Here is a 26,231-nt window from a genome sequence, read left to right as displayed (position 1 = left end):
ATTGCTTCAAGAAGCTTCATTTGGCCATGGGGCCTTGGGGGAGACAGTGAACCTCTGCTTCCACCACTGTTGTTGTCCAACATGCCTCCTAGCATGCATTGCAGCACTACAGATGTAAAAAAACAATCAAAATTCATGCTAATTATTTCTTCAGTTACTGTTCTAGTTGTTTCATTAATTGCTAGTTACGGTATTTGGCAACACATTATATGACAGTGGCGGTATGAGACTGTCATAATAATGACATGACACTGTCATGAGCAATAACGAATGCCTATAACAGATGTCATTTGAATGGATGTAAAGGATCCAAGTCGGACATACTGTAAATGGAGTTAGTGACATAATTTGACATAATTAAGATGACCCTTAATGACATCTCTCATAAGCATTCCGTAATGCTCATGATAGTGTCATGTCATAATTATGACGGTCTTATGACGCTGCTGTCAGATAAATTGTTACCAATTAACCCAAATAAATCAACAAATAAACCGCACTGGACTCAAAATGAAGGAAAAAGTAGCGGCTTTTAGTCCGAAAATTCCACTGTAATGATGTGATGTAATTCACAACATTAAAAGCCTATTATCCTTGCAATTCATGATGTGACTCAAAAGGATTTTCTCCAACTACAGCATAGTATGATTCATATACATATTTGTGAGACTTCTTTTTTTGCCCTTACTGCATGTAGTTATGAAAATATAAATAAGCTGAACGGCATCGGTTCACTAATTTCCATTCAGTGTTGAATGCGTTTGCCTACCGCTGTACGTAGCATCGTTAGCATACTCTTGTAGTGCTAATCAACCTCAGTTTCCCCAGGAACACCACTTCCGACGAATGAAAGAGTGACGTGCTGTCACCTTGACGGGCGGACGCACAGATGACAACCAGTCATAGTCGATCACACTCAAAGCGACGTGGCCAAGACTTTGAACGACATATAATTGCCTCATTGATTTAACCCTTTCATGCACAAATTAAGTTTTATTTATTTATTTATTTAGCCCTTAAAGGGCACTCATTTAAATCATTGACTGCCATTGACGGTACTAAACAATCAATCAATTTGGACTCCTACTAGCCCAAATGGATTGGACGGCGTCAATGGCACTGAAAGATGAGCGTTTATGGCTTTCGTGGTCAGTCCTTCCAGTTTAAATTAATTGGGCTTCCATCGCCGTCAATGGCATGCAATGAGTTTATTATGGAGAAAAAAAATAATAATAATAATAATTATATTTGGGGACGTAATCAGAGTGTAGGTCTTTTTTTATTCATTTCAATTTAATTTAAAGGGTACCTCTGATAGAATGACATGTAGTTCTTAAAAGATAACTGTTACGAGTTACAATAATTTGATATGAAACCCCTCTTAATGTCATCGTTTTAATAAAATTTGTAAAATTTTAAATCCAGAAATAAACTAGTAGCTCGCCATTGTTGTTGACTTTGCACGGCGTTGACGTCACATGGCCACGCTGTCGTACTTTCACAGTGTCACTCTTTACCTATGTAAGGTAGTGATTTAAATACACCACAATGTGTCATTGGCAAGTTTTAAATTAATAAGAGCTCAAGCCAATGAGTGCGTTTTGTCCCTCGACTGACCCCGTCGTAGAGTGTTGTCTTCACAGGACTCCTGATAATGGCTCCCAGCATCATATTATGTATATATTGTGTATATTGTGACTAAATATGGCCATCCTGTGTATTTGTCGAGCTAAACAAGTTGCTAAAATGTTTAAATAGAATTTGACCAAAGTCTGAGTACGTTTTATGTGTATTTTGCATATATATTTTAATTGTGAATTTGTGAATGCCAGTTCTCTTTGCATTATTGTTTAACTGTGTGTGAATAGGGCTTCATTAATACAAATTGAAACACTTTTCTTTTTGTGAACAATATTTTTTAGAGATTATTATTTTTGTTGTATTTTCACTATATGATACTTATGTGTGTTGTGAAGGTGTGTTGTGAAGGAGTTGCTGAAGCTTATGCCAATAAACGGGGCAGTCCGAGCTAACAATCTGAACGCCTGTGTCCACTCTCCTTTCTCTCTGCCTTACACCAAATTGTGGATTAAAGGAAAACTACTGCGTCAGTCAAGGGACAAAACACACTCATTGGCTTGAGCCCCAATTAATTTAAAACTCGCCATTGACACCTTGTATTTAAATAACTATATGTTTTGTTTTTTTTCTTTAGAGTAGGGCTGTCAAACGATTAAAATTTTTAATCGAGTTAATCACAGCTTGTAAATTAATTAATCGTAATTAATTGCAATTCAAACCATCTCTATTTTTCTGTAAATTATTGTTGGAATGGAAAGATAAGACACAAGAAGGATATATACATTCAACATACTGTACATAAGTACTGTATTTGTTTATTATAATAGTAAATCAACAAGATAGCATTAACATTATTAACATTCTGTTAAAGCGATCCATGGATAGAAGGACTTGTAGTTCTTAAAAGAAAAATGTTAGTACACGTTATAGAAATGTTATATTAAAACCCCTCTTAATGTTTTCGTTTTAATAAAATTTTAGTAAAATTTTCAAACAAACAATAAACTAGTAGCTCGCCATTGTTGATGTCAATAATTACACAATGCTCATCGTGCTGAAACCCATAAAATCAGTCGCACCCAAGCGCCAGCAGAGGGCGACAAAACACCAAAAAACACAAGTAACGAATGGACATGACACTGTGCTGCCATTTTAATCTGTACGAGCGGTGCATGTGCGTTAAATGCGTCAAATATTTCAACGTGATTAATTGAAAAATTATCGCCCATTAACGCGACAATTTTGACAGCCCTACTTTAGAGTGACACGTGGAATTCCGGCAGTGTGGCCCTGTGACGTCAGTGACGTCGACAACAATGGCGACCTACGAGCTAAAATAATTTTACAAAAATTATTGAAACGAAAACATTAAGAGAAGTTTTAATATCGAATTATTATAACTAGTGCTGTCAAAATTAACGCGTTAACTGGCGGTAATTAATTTTCTAAATTAATCACGTTAAAATATTTAACGCAATTAACGCATGCGCGGAACGACCCACTCAAGCATTGCCGCAAACAGACTACAATGGCGCTGTTTGAAGTATATTGAGAGCTAAGGGCAGAGACAAGCAAGTGGAGTGGACGCAGGTGTTACCGGCACCCGCCAAGGGGCCGCTGTTATTTTCAATGTGACCGGCATTGTCAGATTGAGCAGGGAGGAAGAAAATGGGCAAGCGAGTGAGGGAGCGAGAGAGTAGAGAAAGTGCGCAGTTAGCGCAGGCTCAAGTGCTGCGTCCCCCACATGCTTTTGTTTTGTTAATAAAAGTACCCACAAAAAGCCATCCAACACTTCTCAGTGTTTATATGTACGCCGCCGCCTTCCTAAGGAGGAAATCGGACGAACCGAGCCAACCGACGACAACGAGCCAACATGACGGTCACTACGGTGAGGAGTTGAAAGCACCGCCAATTAACAAGAAGGACGAATTGGTAACACAGGAATTTATTGGAGCAGTGGTATTTATTGGTATAAGCTGTGGCATTTCTACCATAACAATTATAACTATTGTGGCGAGCGACATGGGGAAGAATGACTGGACATGATCTTTTTCTTAACACCATGTATTGAACACAACGCAGAGAAGATATGCCATTTGCAGCCACCACTGTGACTCATGGATGCTCAAATTCCCATCATGCATTTGGGCAGTTAAGAACATTTAAGTTGCTACAGTATCATTTGAAAGCACAACAAAAATAATATTCCTATCTCTCAAAAATAAAATAATGTTCACAAAAAGAAAAGCGCTCAATGCAAAGAACTAGCATTCCCAATCAAAATAGCTATGCAAAATACACAAAAAAACTTACTCAGATTTGCCTTGGCTAGATCTCTAATTAATTTAAAACTTGCCTTTGACACCTTGTGGTTGATTTCTATCACTACCTTACGTAGTTAAAGACACTGTGGAAGAACGGCAGGGAGCCCATGTGACGTCCCGCTCGGCGACGTCAACAATGGCGAGCTATTAGTCTATTTTTTAATTGAAAATTTTACCAATTTTATTAAAACGAAAACATTAAGAGGGTTTTAAAATAAAATGACTATAACTTGTACTCACATTTATATTTTATGAACTACAAGTCTTTCTATTCTAGGATCACTTTAACAGAAAGAATGTTAATAATGCTATTTGTGGATTTATTGTTATGATGAACAAATACAGTACTTATGTACAGTATGTTGAATGTATGTATCCGTCTTGTGTCTTATCTTTCCATTCCAACAATAATTTACAGAAAAATATGGCATATTTTAGTGATGTTTTAATTGCGATTAATTATGCTTAATTAATTAAGGTGTGATTAACTCGATTAAAAATCTTAATCGTTTGACAGCCCTAAAAATAACACTAAGCTAATAAAGAAATGTTCCCTGACTCAAAGATTGCATCGGTAAGTTAATTTTATCAATTGACCATTTTAATTTCTAATTGGACACATTAATGAACTACCTTCAAGTCAAACTGAATTGCGAGCTGAAGTGCAGCCATCAAAAGACATGATAGAAATTGCCAAAACTGCTACATTCAATTATAAGAAAAGTCACTGTTAAATTTTAGTAATCATGATGTAGTTTAAGATATTGATTGTTCTTTGATTGCACCAGGTTCAGGGGTCGCAAAGAGAACTGGCATTCCCAATCAAAATAGCTATGCAAAATAATACTCTATTCAAACATTTAGTTGAGCTCAACAAATACACTAGATGGCAATATTTAGTCACAATATACAAACTATCAAAATTACTATAACTTGTACTCACATTTATCTTTTAAGAATTACAATTCTTTCTATCCGTGGAACACTTTCACAGAAAGAATATTTATAATGTTAATGCCATCTTGTGGATTTATTATTATAATAAACAAATACAGTACTTATGTACAGTATGTTGAATGTATACGTCCGTCTTGTCTAATCTTTGCATTCTAACAATAATTTACAGAAAAATATGGCATATTTGGGAGATGGTTTGAATTGCGATTAATTACGATTAATTCATTTTGAAGCTTTGATTAACTCGATTAAAATTTTTAATCGTTTGACAGCCCTAATTATAACTTGTACTAACATTTATCTTTTGAGAACTACATTTCTTTCTGTTCGTGGTACCCTATACTGAAATTAGCTTTTTTTGATATTGTATCATTTAAAGCATCATTTGGTAACTTTTCAGTTTTAGTTGATTTTGGAGACGCCGGCGGGCAAAAGCGGTAGTGTTTTGCCTTACGGAAGACTGCGTTTCCCATGAGGACCAGCGCTGCATTTCCCATGAGGACTAGCGCACACCTGCATAGTGTCGTAAAATCATCAATCAATTGAAAATTAATCTCCCGGTCGCCTGCTGGTGGATTAAACAATTTCCAATTTCTGTTTCCAGCGGCTGTGTGAAGGATGAATATTAATAAGGTAATGAAGTTGTGGCAAAACAATAGCATATGACGGTTAGCAACTTTGTGGCTAACCACCCCACCCGAACTCGTCAGCACTCACAAACTCGGTTGAGGGGGGGACGTCATGCCAGCGAGTGAAAGCCAGGCCGATGTTTATTCTGTATATCCTGGTTGCCTCCCTTTTTTTTCCTCCTCAGACAAAACTTTTTGTCTCTTTTGTTGCTCTGGCATCTCTGCAGAATTCGTGCACTCACATCAAAAATTTATAATGAACGGGGAATAGGGGAAGTGACATATGCCGTAACTACTACCTGTAGTTTGAAACCTTTTATTTATTTTATCATTTATTCATGGAGTAAAACTTTTGAAGTCTACAGATGAAAATATTTTGAGTAATTGTCGATTAAAACTAGATGAAACTTTTCTGTTTACGTTGACTAAAACTAGACGAAGACAAACACATTTTGAAATGAATAATATATGACTCAGACGAATTTATTTTTCGTAATTTCGTCGAAAAGACTAAGACGAGAAACTGGACCAGTGTATTACAATCCAACGATAGATTTTTTTTTTTTTTTTTTTTTTGGTGCTTTGGATCTCATTCTGTTGCAGGTGTACCTCATAAAGTGGTGCGGTCATTCTGCTCCGCTTCATTTTCTTTCTTTAAACGACCAATCACCGGAAGTCTCGCCTTGCCGCACACAGTCCATTAGTCTGCAATAAAAAGAAATGGGTGTAATCAAATATCAGGAGATTAGATTACATAAACTGTCACCTTTCATTAATCACGCTTAGACCCTAAAGCACACCCCCACCATCCCCCTCTGGGGTTCCCGACCCCAAACTGAGGCACACCGCCTGTGTCTTTTCTTCTATTAGATGATGAAACCTGTACAGCATGCCACAAGCCGCACTCTTTTTTTTTTTATGACTTTAAACTTTTCTTTGGGAAACTTTTTTTCAGCCTTTTATGTCAGCTCCTCTGGTGGTTTCACAATGTGTGTGTTCGTGTGCACGCCACCATTCCAATGGTATGATGAAATAACACTGATAAAGTCAGAGTGAGTGACAAAAACATGCAGAGGTATGTGACCTTGAAAAACCCTTCCCCAAGCAAGATAAATTCAGGTTCCGGATAAAGCCAAGTTGTCGTCTGCATAGGTGAATCCCTCAAAAATCAAAACCAAGCTCGATAAAACGCAGGCTTCGGATATAGTCATCTGAATCAGTGATAAACGACCAAATAAGTGCAGGCTCTGGATAAAGCTACGCAATTATCCACAGTCATTTGAAAAGATGACAAATTAAAATCCAGGTGGGATAAATGCAAGTTCTAGATCAATTTTGGCAATTACCAATCAAGCAAAGGCCTTCCTGCTGCTGCGTAGGTGATGGGTGTGAAGTGAGGAGGAAGTGGACCATTATAGCAAAATAGTTCAACAACTAGTTCCTGAACATCAGAATGCCGACATAACTTCTGACAAAGACGGCATTAAGAACAGGAGCAATTCGCTCCTATTATTATAAGAAAGACACAAATTACCATACCGGTGAAACTATTACAATGACTCTCACAAACATTATCATGCAATTTTAGACAATTATACGGTGGCCGAGAGGTGTCAGGCGAAATGCAAAGTCCAAACACTTTGCAAATAGAAAAAGCACAAACCCCAATTGCAAACGCTTTGCAAAAGATAAAAAGTACGAATGCAAACTGCCACAACACGATCCCCAATTCCTAAATTGCGATTGCAAATTGGCAAAAGAACGAACCCCAATTGCCACAACACGGCAGCAAATGGCTCGCAGCCCGAATGCAAATTGCCACAACTCAATCCCCAATTCCTAAAGCGCGATTGCAAAATGTGCTTTGTGACCATCTCTATGGGCCTCTGTAAAGCTGCCCCCCCCCCCCATTAGAGGCAAATTTATATAAAAATAATGTTAATCGTTTGTGCTGCAACGGTTTTGTAGATACAGTATCATGCTTTTATTGAGATATTAATTACGAGTGGGGACGTCACTCGTAGCTTTTTCTTAGCTCTGCTCCCGCAGCTAATGTAGCGTACCAACTCTCTCAATAACAGAACGTAGCGCAAACAAATTCAGGTCCATTTTACAGTAAATTGGGGGGCTTGAGATATTAATTTCGAGTGAGTGATGACATCCCTCTAAATTAATTACGAGTGGGGACTCCACTCGTAGCTTTTTCTTAGCTTAGCTCCTGCAGCTAATGGAGCATACCAGCTCTCTCAATAACAGAGGGGTGTCCTAACAAGGCTAGTACGAACGGAGCGCAAACAAATTCGGGTCCATTTTGCTGTAAATTAGGGGGCTTGAGATATTAATTTCGAGTGATGACATCCCTCTAAGCCCCCAATTTACTGCAAAATGGACCCGAATTTGTTTGCGCTACGTTCGTGCTAGCCTTGTTAGGACACCCCTCTGTTATTGACAGAGTTGGTACGCTCCATTAGCTGCGGGAGCTAAGCTATGAAAAAGCTACGAGTGACTTTCTGACTAATAAATATCAAAAATAAAAGCATAATACTGTATCTACGAAACCGTTGCAGCACAAACGATTAACATCATTTTTATATAAATTTGCGTCTGTTGGGGGGGCAACTTTACGGAGGCCCGTAGAGATGGTCACAAAGCACATATAGCAATAGTGTCGTCTTTATTATTATTTATTAATTTTTTTTTAAACTTCGTCTTTGTAACTGTGTCTTTGCAATTGTCTTGCGAGCCTTTTGCGGTCGTGCTGCGAGCCATTTGCTGCCGTGTTGTGGCAATTGGCGTTCGTGCTTTTGCCAATTTGCAATTGCGCTTTAGGAATTGGGGATTGTGTTGTGGCAATTTGCATTCGTGCTGCGAGCCATTTACTGCCGTGTTGTGGCAATTGGGGTTCGTGCTTTTGCCAATTTGCGATCACGCTTGAACTTGAACTTGAATTGGGGATCTTGTTGTGTCAGTTTGCATTCGTGCTTTTTCGTGCAAAGCGTTTGCAATCGGGGTTCGTGCTTTTTCTATTTGCAAAGTGTTTGGACTTTGCATTTCGCCTGACACCTCTCAGCCACCGTACTGCACTGTTGACGTGGAACGCGTTGTGCAGCGCGTTGTGGGTTCGCGTCCCAGCCTGGGCAGAGAGGTGGGAGCGGATCGCGGGTACAGGCAGGTCCGTGTGTGTGAAGCGAAGCGTGGAAAACCTTCCCTCCGATGCCTTCAAGTAGGGACGCTAACGGCTGCGCCGTTGGCTCGAGCTTTATTGGCGCAGTGGTTAGGGTCCCTGCACTGTTGGCGTGGGTTCGCGTCCCAGCCTGGTCAAAGAGGTGGGAGCGTGTTTCAACCGGTTACATTTACACCAAGAGATATTAACCGGTAACACTTCTTTGGAAAGCGCCATCATACGACGGTCAGAAGACCAACTGAATCACCATGAAGCTTTGAACCAATTGGCTGTAAAGCTTCTTTGCTTCAAGAAGCTTCATTTGGCCATCACTGCTCCCTTGGGGGAGACAGTCAACCTCTTCTACCACCTGCTGTTAACACTTGTTGTCCAACATGCCTCTTAGCATGCATTACAGTGCAACAGATGTAAATAACAATCAAAATTCATGTTCTGTGCTCATTATGTATTCACTTACTGTTGCAGTTGTTGCTAGTTATGGTATTTGGTAAGCCTATTTCACAGTGGTGCCATAAGACTGTCATTAGACAATCATAAATATGACATGACACTGTCATGAGCATTAATGAATGCTTATAACAGATGTCATTTAGTCTTATTTGGCAAATTATCTCCATTTTGAATGGATGTAAAAGATCCAATTTGAACATAAATGGAGTTAGTAACATAATTTGCCGGATGACACTTAAAGACATCTGTCATAAGCATTAAGTGATGCCCAAGATAGTGTCATGTCATAATTATGACGGTCTTATGATGCCGCGCTCACATAAAGTGTTAATACCATAACAAGCAATTAATGAAACAACTGGAACAGTAACTGAATAATTAGCACAGTACATGAATTTTGATTATTACATCTGTAGTGCTGCAATGCATGCTAGGAGGCATGTGTTGCCTATGAAACCAAATAAATCAACAAATAAGCTGCACTGGACTATAAGCCGCAGGATTCAAAATGAAAGAAAAAAGTAGCGGCTTATAGTCCGAAAATTACGGTATGTGATTTATTCTGTTTAAAGCCAGATTGATTGAAAATGCAATTTCATTCAGTCAACACTATAAATAGGCTTACCTCAATTATCGTATGATTTATACCAATTACAACATATACACAACTATAACCAGGGCCAGCCCAGCCTATACGCAGACTATGCAGCTGCTTAGGGCCCCTGACCACTAGGGGGCCCCCAATCTGGCAATTGTTTAATTTGTATTCTATTTTGTTTAATACGGTTTGCTTTATTTGACTTTTGTGAGTTTTGAGACTTGATTACAAGCTTAAAAAAATAAAAGTTCTTCCTTAACTTCTTTCTTTCCTCTTTTAGAAAAAGCTTTGGCGCTATCTACTGTAGGTACTGACAATCAGTTGGGGTGAGAAGTTTGAAGTATGCAGTGCAACAAAATCTGATTAATATACAAAATATGGACGTATGGGTTGGATTGCATGTATGGGTTTCACAGTACACTGTGACGAAATGGTGGGCCAAAATATGGGTCCCTTTGCATTATTTTGCTTAGGGCCCCCAAATGGCCTGGGCCGGCCCTGACTATAACTGAAATGACCCTTATTACAGTTCAATTTTCTACCATTACAAAGTGACTCATTGAAATGATGACGATTCACTCCACAATTGACTGTTATTGCGACTCACTACCAATATTAAACTTTTCACTACTCCAAAAATGACCGTACTTTGTCAAATTACAAAAAGATTTACTCCAATACATAGACTTCATAACCTATTGACCTGACACTTCGTCATTCTTTGCGTCACGCCTTACCATAGGGGGCCGAGCTTCATTTAGTAATAGTCAGCCGAAGATGGATTTGTGTCTTTAGTATTCAATCCCACCCCCCACCCCCCAAAAAAGTAGCTTCAAAATAAAAAAAAAAGTTGCTTAAATTAACATATATATATTTCAACCCAAAAAAACCTCACTCCAGAGAAAAAAAAAAAAAAAATGCAAAAATAAATTTGAAACAAAAAACTCTTTAATTGAAGCAACTTTCTTTTTATTGAAGAAAAATCACTCCAATCAAAAAAAATAAAATAAAAAAAAATCATAGAAAAAGTTTTTGAATGCGAAAAAATATTTGAGATCGAAAAATTTGCATTTGAACACTCAGTTTTTCGTCATAAAAGTTTACTTTGAAGCAATTCTTTTTGTGTTTGGGCCATATTATGGGTAGGGCATTTGTGTCTAAATCATTCAATCCCCCAAAAAGTTGCTTCAATCAAAAAAAAAATATTTTCAATCTAAGAAAAAAAAAAATCATTTGAAAATAAAATTGCCCTCCGCTAATATACTGTATTTATGTGGGTAAAATTCTATGCAAAGCAAATGACCGTCTAAGGTGCTAGTCACATAATCTGTTTGAAAAATTATTTTGACCCATTATCAAGATATGTATTTTGTTCATTTCATTCATTTTTGTTGCAGTTTTATTGCTTTACAACTTCTATATACAGTGGGGCAAAAAAGTATTTAGTCAAACACTAATTGTGCAAGTTCTCCCAATAGAAAATATTCGAGAGGCCTGTAATTGTCAACATGAGTAAACCTCAACCATGAGAGACAGAATGTGAAAAAAAACAAACAGAAAATCACAAAAAAAAAGGAAATCACATTGTGTGATTTTTAAAGAATGTATTTGCAAATCATGGTGGAAAATAAGTATTTGGTCAATACCAAAAGTTCATCTCAATACTTTGTTATGCACCCTTTGTTGGCAATAACAGAGGCCAAACATTTTCTGTAACTCTTCACAAGCTTTTCACACACTGTTGCTGGTATTTTGGCCCATTCCTCCATGCAGATCTCCTCTAGAGCAGTGATGTTTTGGGGCTGTCGTTGGGCAACACGGACTTTCAACTCCCTCCACAGATTTTCTATGGGGTTGAGATCTGGAGACTGGCTGGGCCACTCCAGGACCTTGAAATGCTTCTTACGAAGCCACTCCTTTATTGCCCTGGCTGTGTGTTTGGGATCATTGCCATGCTGAAAGACCCAGCCACGTCTCATCTTCAATGCCCTTGCTGATGAAGGGAGATTTTCACTCAAAATCTCTCGATACGTCCTCCCATTCATTCTTTCCTTTACACAGATCAGTTGTCATGGTCCCTTTGCAGAAAAACAGCCCCAAAGCATGATGTTTCCACCCCCATGTTTCACAGTGGGTATAGTGTTCTTTGGATGCAATTCAGTATTCTTTCTCCTCCAAACACGAGAATCTGTGTTTCTACCAAAAAGTTCTATTTTGGTTTCATCTGACCTTAACACATTCTCCCAGTCCTCTTCTGGATCATCCAAATGCTCTCTAGCAAACCGCAGACAGGCCTGGATGTGTACTGGCTTCAGCAAGGGGACACGTCTGGCACTGCAGGATTTGAGTCCCTGGCGGCGCATTGTGTTACTGATAGTCGCCTTTGTTACAGTGGTCCCAGCTCTCTGTAGGTCATTCACTAGGTCCCCCCCGTGTGGTTCTGGGATTTTTGCTCACTGTTCTTGTTATCATTTTGACCCCACGGGGTGGTATCTTGCATGGAGCCCCAGATCGAGGGAGATTATCAGTCGTCTTGTATGTCTTCCATTTTCTAATAGTTGCTCCCACAGTTGATTTCTTTACACCAAGCATTTTAAATATTGCAGATTCAGTCTTCCCAGCCTGGTGCAGGTCTACAATTTTGTCTCTGGTGTCCTTCGACAGCTCTTTGGTCTTGGCCATAGTGGAGTTTGGAGTGTGACTGACTGAGATTTTGGACAGGTGTCTTTTATATCGATAATGAGTTAAAACAGGTGCCATAATACAGGTAACGAGTGGAGCCTCGTTAGACCTCGTTAGTAGAAGTTAGACCTCTTTGACAGCCAGAAATCTTGCTTGTTTGTAGGTGACCAAATACTTATTTTCCACTCGAATTTGGAAATAAATTCTTTAAAAATCAAACAATGTGATTTTCTGTTTTTTTTCCCACATTCTGTCTCTCATGGTTGAGATTTACCCATGTTTGACAATTACAGGCCTCTCTAATCTTTTCAAGTAGGAGAACTTGCACAATTGGTGGTTGACTAAATACTTATTTGCCCCACTGTATGTAGGAAAGTCAACTACATGCAATGACACTTTTTGGCCACCAGGGGGGACCTGCCCCCCCCCCCGCTTAAATTCCGTTTATGATCTTGGCTAGAGGAAGAAACGTAATATCAAAAATGGTATTTGTATTTCTATGACTATCGTGTATTGTGACAATAGTAGTCTTAAGGTGTGAATATCTCTGCAGTTTGTAGTCCAGTGTTGCTTATTTATGAATAGATAATTAATTGGGTGTGACTTATATTAAGGTGCGCATGATAGTGCAAAAATAAGTTCTTAAAATGTATTTCTATGCGATTCAATCCATCAAGACTTGGATCCCTTCAAATACAAGGTATTTCTATCCACTCAATGAAACTGTGTACTCTGATAGAATTCAGTACTATACAGATACACAACATCACCACAGCTTGTTATGGAACTTTTTTTAAAGGACTACAAGAACATAAAAGGCTATCCTAACGCTTACACTCTTCACATCCGCTCTGCCAGGGACGCCATTACGTATGCTGCATGTAATCCAGGCAGCGGCAGGAAGCATTACGGGGGCCCTGGCGACTGCGATGCCCCCTGCTGAGATGAGAGGGGAGGCAAGAGCCAAGGAGAGGAGGAGGCCCACCAATCAGGACCCAGAGCTCGGGGGGCTGTGTTGCTCCCGTTTTATTCTTGCTCTGTAATTCCTTTTTTTTTTTTTTTTTTTTTTTTTCTCGCGCATTCCTCGGTGTGTTTGCTTCTTTAATCGTATTCTCAGTTTTTTGTAAGGGCCCTCACACTTTCTTTCAGGCCTTTAGCGGTTGTCACACTGATTGGGTGCAGCAATATTTTGAAGAACATTTATTTGTTGAAAATAGCATCTCGAACAGCCTTGGCCTATTTAATCATAATGAAAGGTTGAGCAAATAAAATGAAATATTTATCACTTGTTGCTTGCTGATATGCGGAGCCAAAACTAACAATCTATAATCGGGCGGTTTTTTGCTTTGTGTTGCTTTTGCCAGTGTTTGATTCATGCTGATTTAGGCCACGTTCACAAGACAACGATCTCACGCAATAACGCAACAATGGCATTTTTAATTCCGCGTTTACACGACCATTATGTGTGGGGAAAACACGGAACAAAAGCGCACGAAACCTCCAATTTGCCGACGTAGTATGCGTTCCCAATGTGTAGGTGGCAGCACCAGAAAAACTTGATTCCTGCTGATCCTCTTTCATCCTGGTCATAAACAACATGGTGACGTGCATCAATTGGAGTAATAAATGCGTTTCTATAATTAGAGTAGTGAATAGGTGACAAGATTCTTGAATAATGTTGAGCTAACTTGGTCCGTGTACAAGGTTGCTACTTAAAGACATGTTTTAACAAACGGACTGTACACGTGCACTGACATCATCAGTATCTTCACCCCCTTCCATAGACTTCACTATTTGTTGACGGGACACAAAAACTTAAAATTCAAATATTTTCAAAAGCAAAGCTGCTAGCAGCCTAAAAAATTTGGAAGTTGTTCTTTAATAAAATCAAGATTATTTTTTTTTTTTTATACAAGTATAACAAAACTTGAAATTGCTATTAAATTCTCAAATTTTACTCTAAATTCACAAACATCAACAAATGCAGAGATAACCACCTATATTTTCAGGATGAATATCTATATTCAACAGATAATATAAGTGTTTGCTTAAAATAGCAACTTATTCTTTTTTCAACAGCTAATAAATCTCTCAATTTTCACATCAGAAATTTAATACTAACGGAAAGCATGCAGAATCATCTTTATTTTATTCAACAAAAGCAATATTTGCATTTTTCTCTATATAGTCACAACTTATTTAGGTTGAATTCCGCTATTGTGTCGAGACACAAAATCCGACATGGCGGCCGACACAAAACAAAGAGCTTTTTAAGTTGAAAATTCTTGCAAATAAATACTTAAATCGCACATAAAACAGTCTTGGCTAAATGCAAAAAATTGGCATTTATTCATTTTACGTACATTTTTCTAGGGCTGCCAAAATTATCGCGTTAACGGGCGGTAATCAATTTTTTAAATTAATCACGTTAAAATATTTGACGCAATTAACGCTGACTAAAACGACAGTACAGTGTAATGTCCGCTTGTTACTTGTTTTTTGGTGTTTAGCGCCCTCTGCTGGTGTTTGGGTCCAACTGATTTTATGCGTTATTTTGCTTGGCACAGCAAGACTATTCTCCCTGTATTTTTCAAACACTGTGAGAAATAGTCTGGGAACCAGCCCATTAACGGCCTCTCGAGCAAGGTACGAAATCAATCGTCCAATCAGATTCCTTTATTTGCGTGACATGTTCTTAACGAGTAACGTCACTCTTGCACGCCGAAAGTCGTCTACAACAACAGAGATGGCGAACGGGAGAGCCAAGAATATGATCCAATCCGCAGTAAAACCAGTTTTAAATTACCAAAAACACATCGAAACAAGTCATTGACAACAGTCAACATGGCTTGCGCTAGCCATGTTGAATAAACTTCTCCGCTCACGCTAATTACTTGTCGCTTTAACAACGTCACGTCTACCCGTCGCTGATTGGTCCACTCCCCTGTCTGTTTGCTGTGGCTTGCTCCGCCCTCGGAATTTGATCCGCCGGACGGTCGCCAGACTCAATCGCTGGAACAGCGGTGAGTCTGGTATACCATGCAATGGGTTAGTACCATGAGTGAGCATGGTGTAATTATTGACATCAACAATGGCGAGCTACTAGTTTATTTTTTGATTGAAAATTTTACAAATTTTAATAAAACGGAAACATTAAGAGGGGTTTTGATATAAAATTTCTATAACTTGTACTAACATTTATCTTTTAAGAACTACAGGTCTTTCTATCCATTGATCGCTTTAAGAGAATGTTAATAATGTTAATGCCATCTTGTTGATTGTTATAATAAACAAATACAGTCCCTATGTACCGTATGTTGAATGTATATATCCATCTTGTGTCTTATCTTTCCATTCCAACAATAATTTACAGAAAAATATGGCATATTTTATAGATGGTTTGAATTACAATTAATTAATTTTTAAGCTGTAATTAACCCGATTAAAAATTTTAATCGTTTGACAGCCCTAATTTCAAGCCAAATTTACAGTATTGTTTAATCCAACATGGCGGCCGTCACGGAACAAAGAGCGATTTAAGTTGAAAATTCTTGCAAATAAATGCTTAAATCGCGGAACTTCTGTAGATATGAATGTAACACAGTCTAGATTATTGGTTAAAAGCAAAAAGTTGGCAGTTATCAATCATTTTACGTAAATATTTCAAGCCAAAGTTACGGTATTGTTTAATCCAACACGGCGGCCATCACGAAACAAAGAGCTTCTTAAGTTGAAAATTCTTGCAAATAAATGCTTAAATTGTGGAATTTTTATACATACTAACGTAAAACAATCTAGATTCTTGATTAAAAGCAAAACATTTGCAGTTATCATTCATTTTACGTAAATATTTCAAGCCAAAGTTATGGTATTGTTTAATCCAACACGGTGGCTGTCATGGAACAAAGAGCATTTGGAGTTGAGAATTTTTGCAAATAAATGCTTAAATCGCGGAATTTCTATAGATACGAATGTAAAACAGTCTACATTCTTGGTTAAAAGCAAAAAATCGGCAGTTATCATTCATTTTACATAAATATTTCAAGCCAAAGTTATGGTATTGTTTAAACCAACACGGCGGTGGTCACAGAACAAAGAGCTTTTTAAGTTGAAAATTATTGCAAATAAATGCTTAAATTGCGGAATTTCTACAGATACGAACATAAAACTGTCTGGATTCTTGGTTAAAAGCAAGAAATTGGCAGTTATCATTCATTTTACTTAAATATTTCAAGCCAAAGTTACGGTGTTGTTTAATCCAACATGGCGGCCGTCACGGAACTAAGAGCTTTTTAAGTTGAAAATTCTTGCAAACATGCCTAAATCGCGGCACTTCTGTAGATATGAACATCAAACAGTCTAGACACTTGGTATAAAGCAAAAAAAAAAAGGCAGTTATCATTTATTTTACGTACATATTTCAAGCTTAAGTTACACTAATTTTTTTCCATTCATTTTATTGTATTCACAACGTTTCAAAGTGCATGCATGGTGCGAAAAATATATTACCTTGAATTTTCTTTCGACCAAATCACTCGAGACACTCCTGCCTGTTTGTATGCAGTAAAACCTTTGTCTTATTTGACACCTAAATCCGGTGTTAGAACGCAGCGTGTGTTTGAGTTTATCACAGTGAATAGTGAAAGCCACCTTAACGCTCTATGGGTCGGCTTTGTTGCAAACACTGACATGTGACATTTGAACTGACATGTAAAAAAAAAATCTTGGAAATAAAATCACACATCTGAATTTCATGAGAGTACTTTGGTTTGCGTCTTGGGGTAGTCTATCTAGTGTGCCTCAGATGTAGATCAGTCCTAGGTTATCTCTTCTGTTTCATTATTTTTTTCCTAAATCACTTTTTATTACTGTACTTTATTTGAAGTCGAGGGGTGCTCCAGTGTCCCGCAGAAGTAGACCCATTCTTGGATAGCTCCCGTTTTGTTTTTTTGTTTTTTAAATAAAAGGGACTTGCACTTCAAAATGTTTCTTTGGTAGTTTTTGAAAACAAAAGGTTTGAATCGAACGTTTCGTCACCTGAACAAATTAATACACATGAACATTAGTAGAAGTCGATACAGATTTAGTTTTGCATTGATCGTTTAGCCTATCAATTAATTAGGTTCATATTCGTGAGAAACGTAGCCATAACACCTGGTCAATAAGCTGTTTGGTCTTATTAATGTCCCGTCCCCAGTGAAGCCGGCCAAGCCGCCGGAACAGCAACAGCCGAACCAAATGGCGTTCTGCTGGCACCGCTCCAGCAAGTTGGCCAGGAGGGCCAATCCCGCGCGTTCACTCCGGTGTTAACCCTTTGTACTGACTCCATTTTGAACAGTTTAAAGAAGCCTCACCGAAAACAGGTTGACAATTTATTGGTTGACAATGGTCAAAAACAAGGCAAAAACAGACGACAGAGAGGCAATGTTAAATCCCAGGTCCGCAAAACAACGGATACATCGGAATGTCCCCGAGAAAAGGAGGATTTGGGAGTTACTGTTGTCCGGGCAACGAGGATGTGGACTCTGCCCCCTCAGCGTCAAAGGGGGCTCTTGGAGTCTTGTCAGTTGTGTTATCAGTTGGATATCGGGCGTTCTCCGATGCTACTTGTTTTAGGACAGAACGCCCTGCTCTTTGTCCTGGACTGCCCGGGAGAACTGATTGAGAGAGCTCGTGCGTCAATTTTGCTCATGACGCACACGTTGGGCTTTTGTGATAAGATGGCGTTGTGTATCTTTTATGCCCTCTATTCTGCTTCTTTTCATTAAACTATTGTATAAGTGCTATTTATTTTATATTAGGTGTGTTAGTGTAATACAAACAGTCCTACAGTAAATATGAGAAACGATACTATTCCCTGATTGATTATATTAAGTGTGTTAGAGTAATGCAAACAAGTTGTATGGTGTGTGCCAGAAAGGTAACTATTCCCAGTTCCCTTCACCAGCAAAAAAGGGTACATGCAGGTTACCCTACCAATTTTGAGACAAAACCTACGCCCTAGATGTTGATAAATATTAAATTAAACCATTAACATTTTCATCACCGTGCCTTTCTTCCCAAAAACTCATTTTATCCGACGGTGATTCATTAATTTAAATGTAATGAGTTTGCTACAGGGGACTATTACTGTGTTACTTATGCCATTCCTCTCTGTGCCTAGAATCAGACGAAAGACGGGTAATGAAGTGGCTGTCTTAAACAGAGTACAGCCACAGTATTATGATAGTTATGTTGTTTAACATTTAAATGAAAAAGTCTGCTTTGTTGTCTTTGTTTTGTTTTCAGGTGGAGAGCACATGTTTGACTGTTCCGTTTGTAATGATGTATTTCTATTTGTATTATTTAAAGCAACACTCGGTAACTTTAGTTTTGGTCAAATTTAGCAACACTGGATGACAAAAGAGGTAGTGTTATGTCTTAAAGTGCCTGTGACACGAAAAAGCATGTTTATTTCATAATACACGCAGTATTTTATGCTCCTGAATGAAATGAACCGCTTGGATGTGTGTGGAAGCGATCGCTATATTTATTTAGTTTTTTTAATCCCGCGCCATTAAAATGAGTGCCTTTCGGCAACAGTCTCGAGTTGAGAAAGAGGGCGCTGTGACATGTACGGAGGAAGGAGTCCTCTTCACTATACAGCCGTACTGTCGTATGAGAAGGACTAAGGATTCACCTGATTTTGCGGATTAATACATTTATTTTTCGCATCACGGCTGCAGAAAAATCTTGCTGTAGGAGGGAGAGGCGTGTGCGCCTTTTTGAGGTTTCAAAAGGTTCCCATTCAGGTTTCCTGCCACCCTTCTCCAAGTTAATTAGTGTTGGTGAAAGTGATACAGACCCCCTCAACATATGAAAGAGGTGTCATTCAACTCGTTGACATATGATCACAAATGTTATGAAAATACTTATAAAACCCTAATTTGTAAAGGTTGAAAATTTACCTAGTTTTGCTTTAATGGAACTCACAGTATTTTCAACGTTCATCTACGCAAAGGGCACAGAGCAAGTTTAGTTTTTACAAAGAGCAAACTTGACTAATAGGTTACATTTCTACCTCAAGCCACTATTTGCTATTTCCAGCACATAGTGCTATGTGGTGCAAATGGTATTTTGCCAAAAAACTTTTACATAAATGCTCTGAAATCTGTTGAATAGTTGGTGGATTATTTTGTTTCGAAATGTTTTTAATCAAAGTCCTCAGGTGGACCAGATATAATTTGTTGGTGAGCCACTTATGGCGAGCAAGTCACTATTTTCTGATCCCACTGAAGTACAGCCTCAGCTAGCACAACAACTAACGTTTTGAGCACATGTGGAAAAAAAAAAAGATGAAAAATCCAACAAATACTTATACAGTGGGACCTCTACATACAAAGTTAATTCGTTCCAGGACCTTGTTTGTAAGTCGAAATGGTCCTATTGGGAACAGGATTTTCCCATAAAAATACTTTATAATTACATTAGTTAAGACATGTCCAAAGTCCGGCCCGGGGGCCAAATGCGGCCCGTGGTAAAATTTCATCCAGCCCCCAGCCTCTGTTATAAAACCAATAATGTCTGGCACAGACTTAATAACTTGGTCAGCAGTACTGCAACCAGCATATGAAGTAGCTTACACACGAAATGCTGCTCCTCATTTACCCACTAAAAGGCAGCAGCACTATAACCCTTTATTGCCAAATGTATCATATTTGATACACCTAAAATATCATGATTTTGAGACTAATTTGGAACTTTGACATTTCTTTTCGAAAAAAAAAAAATGACGGATGCAAGTCAACACATGAACCTGCAGGTTCCTTGAGAAAAAAAACATGATTTAACATGGGTTATAGATATTAGAGCGCTTATTACACATATTCATTTTGACTTTTTTTACAAATTTGAAAAATAGGTTTCATTAGGACCTTATTTTTCAAATTTTGAGATTCTCTGATAATTGCTTCATGTTGCAGGTATTTAAGGGCTAAGTAACATTACTCCGTGTGCCCCATGACTTCCATTTTCTAAAATGGCGACAATAAACAAAAAAAAAAGGAAGTTGACTGACGGGCGACGCTTCCAGGATAGGTGGAAACTGGACTATTTCTTCACTAAAATATGCAACAACTGTGTCTTGCCTCTTTTGCAAAGAGACAGTCGCTGTTTTTAAAGATTTCAATGTGAGGCGATATTACCAAACAAGACACGCTGACATGTAAGACAAGATTACAGGGAAGATACGCAGCGAAAAATTGAAGCAACTTCAAGCTAGTTTAATTTCACAGCAGTAGTATTTCGCAAGAGCCTGAGAGTCAAAAGACAACGCCACAAAGGCTAGTTGCGAGATTGTTGAAATTATTCATTAAAAAAAAATAATAATAAAGCAAATGTGACACACTGAATGGCTTCCTAAATTTTGCTTAAATATATTGTTCTACGTAAAAAGGACGTGAGCCAAGGTCGGCCCCCCACATTTTTACCACGCCATATCTGGCCCCCTTTGCAAAAAGTTTAGACACCCCTGCATTAGTTCGTTCCACAGCCCGAAAACCAACACTAAATCCTTACTAAATACTGCTGGTACTATTACAAATGGCAATCACAGTTAGCAAAACAAAGTATAACTAAAATCGGGAAAATATTATAGCAATAGTAATTCCTGTAATAATGTAAGGAATCGGGTTCTAATGTAGCGGATGTTTTCTGCATGCTGTACCTGAATGCACTGCGTTGCGGATGCGACAGTGAGATAGAGAGCGCGGTAGAGATTTTACTTTTTCTTTTGTGTTTTTGTTGCTGGCGTCAACTGCAGTGGAGAGTAGGTGTGTTGTGTTGCACAAGTTGATGGAATTAATGATTGGAAACCTGACGACGCTGCCGATTTCTTTGGCGATGTTACCACAATAATAATTGTCACTAACTTATAAAGACTGGCGAACAGAGGTCGGAGGAGGACCGTCGAGATCGTAGACATTCTATGGCCGTATTCTCAGGTCAATTCACGGACGCGCACACCACGCTCATATTTTTCTATCATTTCCATCTTCCTTTCAATGGTAAGCATCACCTTTTTCACCACCTGCACTAACCTTGGAACCTGTGCTTTCTCTCACAAGAAAATCCGCCATGCGTCTGTCTTCCGGCAAAACGAAACTGCGGCACTGTCGTAAATCGGTGTATTTCGAGCATGTCGTCAGATGTAGAAACAAATGGAGAGTCAGATTTTACGTTGGATGTCGAAAAAATCATGTGTCGAAGCGATCATATGTCAAGATGCCACTGTATTTGGGTTCATTCATTTAGGACCAGAACCAGGACCAACCAAAATTTACAAATAATTGACGCTGCATTGCAGTCCCTGACAAGTCTTGTCGCTAATCCATTTTGTAGAAACAACTGCTAATAACCTGACTTCAATTGGTTTCAGAAATGGCTAAAATGAAAGCTAAGACCCTCCCAAATGATGTTGAATGTACAAAAATATTATTTGTTTGACTGAAAAAAGATTTATCATTTAATGAAGACATAAAGGTCAAATTTTGTCAACCTACAGAAAGTAGTGTGAAAATCGAACAAAAAGTGTACTTCAAGTACAGAAATATGTTACATAAGTGAATTAAGTAGAGGTGCTGTGAGATCCAAATTTAATCTTTTGTATGACTTCCATGGGCTTGAAGGATTGCATCCATGCAGTTCGGCAAGGATTCATACAATGAAGTCATCAGGAACATCAAAGAAAGCAATCTTGCATGCCTCCCAGAGTTCATCAACATTCTTGGGTTTCATCTTCCATGCTTCCTCTTCCATCTTACCCCAGACATGCTCAATGATGTTCATGTCTGGTGACTAGGCTGGCCAGTCCTACAGGGACAGGGTAGAATAGTTTTTTTTTTTTAGAGATGTCCCGATCGATCGGCATCCCGATCGATGATCGATCGGGTCCGATCACATCATTTTCAAAGTATCGGAGTCAGCAAAAAAATATCGGCCACTCCTTTTTTTAAATATATATATACAGTGCTGCTCGAAAGTTTGTGAACCCCACAGCGATGGTCAGATTTTTTGTAAAAAAAACTAAAATAACCTTATTAAATGTTAAGTTATACCCAAATCCACAATACTGACATTCCAAATAATGGACTGAAACAAAAGAAATAGTTATATTGTCATTCTTTATTTAACAAAAGTGGTTGATTTAAGAAAAACTCAGATATCATGTGTGCAAAAGTATGTGAACCCCTTCAGTTAATAGGATATTGCGCCTCCTTTTGCAGAGATTACCTCAACCAAACGGTTTCTGTAGTGACTAATCAGCCTCTCACATCTACTTTGGGGGATTTTTGCCCATTCTTCCTTGCAGAACGCAGTCAGTTGAGAGAGGTTTGATGGGCGTCTGGCATGAACTGCTCGCTTCAGGTCCCGCCACAGCATTTCAATGGGATTTAGGTCAGGACTTTGACTGGGCCAGTCCAGAACACGAATCTTCTTCTTTTTCAGCCATTCCTTGGTTGTATTGCTGGAATGCTTTGGATCATTATCATGTTGCATGATCCACCTTCTGCCAAGCTTTAACTTCAAAACAGATGGCGTCAGGTTATGTTCTAGGATTTGACAATATTCCTCAGAATTCATGATTCCCTGGACTATGTGGAGTTGTCCAGGTCCTGAGGATGAAAAGCAAGCCCAGATCTTGACATTCCCACCTCCATGCTTCACTGTTGGGAGAAGGTTCTTTTGGTGGTATGCAGTGTTGACTTTTCGCCAGACATGGCGGTTTTGGTTGTGACCAAACAGTTCAATTTTGCACCTACATCAGTTGATGAAAACTCTTTTTAATTTAGTCTCGACAACACAACTGTTAAAAAAACAAAAAAAAAACTACTGAATTGATTGATTAGGAAATCAGGTTGAAATAATAGAAAATTCCAAAATGTTGAGGGGGTTCACAAACTTTTGAGCAGCACTGTATATATACAGTGCCTTGCAAAAGTATTCGGCCCCCTTGAACCTTGCAACCTTTCGCCACATTTCAGGCTTCAAACATAAAGATATAACATTTTAATTTTTTGTCAAGAATCAACAACAAGTGGGACACAATCGTGAAGTGGAACAAAATTTATTGGATAATTTAAACTTTTTTAACAAATAAGAAACTGAAAAGTGGGGCGTGCAATATTATTCGGCCCCCTTGCGTTAATACTTTGTAGCGCCACCTTTTGCTCCAATTACAGCTGCAAGTCGCTTGGGGTATGTTTCTATCAGTTTTGCACATCGAGAGACTGATATACTTGCCCATTCTTCCTTGCAAAACAGTTCGAGCTCAGTGAGGTTGGATGGAGAGTGTTTGTGAACAGCAGTCTTCAGCTCTTTCCACAGATTCTGGATTGGATTCAGGTCTGGACTTTGACTTGGCCATTTTAACACCTGGATACGTTTATTTTTTAACCATTCCATTGTAGATTTGGCTTTATATTTTTGATCATTGTCCTGTTGGAAGATAAATCTCCGTCCCAGTCTCAGGTCTTGTGCAGATACCAACAGGTTTTCTTCCAGAATGTTCCTGTATTTGGCTGCATCCATCTTCCCGTCAATTTTAACCATCTTCCCTGTCCCTGCTGAAGAAAAGCAGGCCCAAACCATGATGCTGCCACCACCATGTTTGACAGTGGGGATGGTGTGTTCAGGGTGATGAGCTGTGTTGCTTTTACGCCAAACATATCGTTTTGCATTGTGGCCAAAAAGTTCAATTTTGGTTTCATCTGACCAGAGCACCTTCTTCCACATGTTTGGTGTGTCTCCCAGGTGGCTTGTGGCAAACTTTAAACGAGACTGTTTATGGATATCTTTGAGAAATGGCTTTCTTCTTGCCACTCTTCCATAAAGGCCAGATTTGTGCAGTGTACGACTGATTGTTGTCCTATGGACAGACTCTCCCACCTCAGCTGTAGATCTCTGCAGTTCATCCAGAGTGATCATGGGCCTCTTGGCTGCATCTCTGATCAGTTTTCTCCTTGTTTGAGAAGAAAGTTTGGAAGGACGGCCGGGTCTTTGTAGATTTGCAGTGGTCTGATGCTCCTTCCATTTCAATATGATGGCTTGCACAGTGCTCCTTGAGATGTTTAAAGCTTGGGAAATCTTTTTGTATCCAAATCCGGCTTTAAACCTCTCCACAACAGTATCTCGGACCTGCCTGGTGTGTTCCTTGGTTTTCATAATGCTCTCTGCACTTTAAACAGAACCCTGAGACTATCACAGAGCAGGTGCATTTATACGGAGACTTGATTACACACAGGTGGATTCTATTTATCATCATCGGTCATTTAGGACAACATTGGATCATTCACAGATCCTCACTGAACTTCTGGAGTGAGTTTGCTGCACTGAAAGTAAAGGGGCCGAATAATATTGCACGCCCCACTTTTCAGTTTTTTATTTGTTAAAAAAGTTTAAATTATCCAATAAATGTTGTTCCACTTCACGATTGTGTCCCACTTGTTGTTGATTCTTGACAAAAAAATTAAATTTCATATCTTTATGTTTGAAGCCTGAAATGTGGCGAAAGGTTGCAAGATTCAAGGGGGCCGAATACTTTTGCAAGGCACTGTATATATATATATATATATATATATACTGGACTGTCTCAGAAAATTAGAATACACAATATTCTAATTTTCTGAGACAGTCCTGTACATTAATCCACCATTTAAAGCAGGGGTGTCCAAACTTTTTGCAAAGGGGACCAGATTTGGCGTGGTAAAAATGTGGGGGGCCGACCTTGGCTGACGTCCTTTACATAGAACAATATACAGGACTGTCTCAGAAAATTAGAATATTGTGTATTCTAATTTTCTGAGACAGTCCAGTATATATATATATATATATATATATATATATATATTTTTTTTTAATTAAATCTTTTCTAATTGTATTTAACGTTACAGACATAATATGTTACACTCATCCAGAGTCTTTAGTTTAGGCTTAAGGTAGGGTTATCAAATTTATCCCGATAATGGCGGTAATTATTTTTTTTAGAAATGTATCACGTTAAAATATTTAACGCAATTAATGCATGCACTGCACAACCCACTCACGCATTGTCGCGCTCAATCTGTAATGGCGCCGTTTTACCTATATAGAGAGATAAAAGGCAGCGTAAAATGAGTAGAGTGAATTTTGGCAGCCTTTGGAGCCTTTTTTTAATTGGCTAAAGCCTTACAATCCCTCTCCCTACGATTAGAAATATCATGGGAAGCAATGTGGGGAAGCAAGTTAGCAATTGATCTTTTTTCTTAACACTTTATGTTATTTCCCAACGCAGAGAAGATATATCAATTGGTAGCACTACGCACAGTCATGGTTCCACTTCCCATCATGCATTTGGGCATGGCTACAGTATCATTTACTGAAAGCTCAACAAATACACTAGATGGCAATGTTTAGTCACAATATACAAAGTCACAAGTCTTTCTATCCGTGGATCCCTCTCACAAAAAGAATGTTAATGTAAATGTCATCTTGTGGATTTATTTTCATAACAAACAAATACAGTACTTATGTACTGTATGTTGAATGTATATATTCGTCCGAGTTTTATTCATTTTTGTCTTAATGCATTGCCAAAATATATATGATCGGGAAAAATTATCGGGAATGATTGGAATTGAATCGGGAGCAAAAAAAAGCAATCGGATCGGGAAATATCGGGATCGGCAGATACTCAAACTAAAACGATCGAGATCGGATCGGGAGCAAAAAAAAAAAAAAAAACATGATCAGAACAACCCTAGTTTTTTTTCCATGCAAAATTTCCTGAAAAATCCTGTATAAACACTAAT

General features: G+C 38.5%; 1 long non-coding RNA gene across 2 annotated transcripts in view; it reads right to left on the bottom strand.

The window, feature by feature from the left end:
* LOC130924191 (uncharacterized) overlaps positions 1–26,231 on the bottom strand; it is a 131,199-nt gene that overhangs the window by 14,557 nt on the left and 90,411 nt on the right. For both annotated transcript variants that reach the window (XR_009064838.1, XR_009064839.1), the window contains one exon: positions 6,101–6,196. This is a non-coding gene — a long non-coding RNA (uncharacterized LOC130924191). The remainder of the gene's footprint in view (positions 1–6,100; positions 6,197–26,231) is intronic.

The sequence above is a fragment of the Corythoichthys intestinalis genome, chromosome 11 (assembly GCF_030265065.1).
Source record: "Corythoichthys intestinalis isolate RoL2023-P3 chromosome 11, ASM3026506v1, whole genome shotgun sequence".
Classification (NCBI taxonomy): Eukaryota; Metazoa; Chordata; class Actinopteri; order Syngnathiformes; family Syngnathidae; genus Corythoichthys; species Corythoichthys intestinalis.
This window is presented reverse-complemented; position numbering and strand designations above follow the sequence as displayed.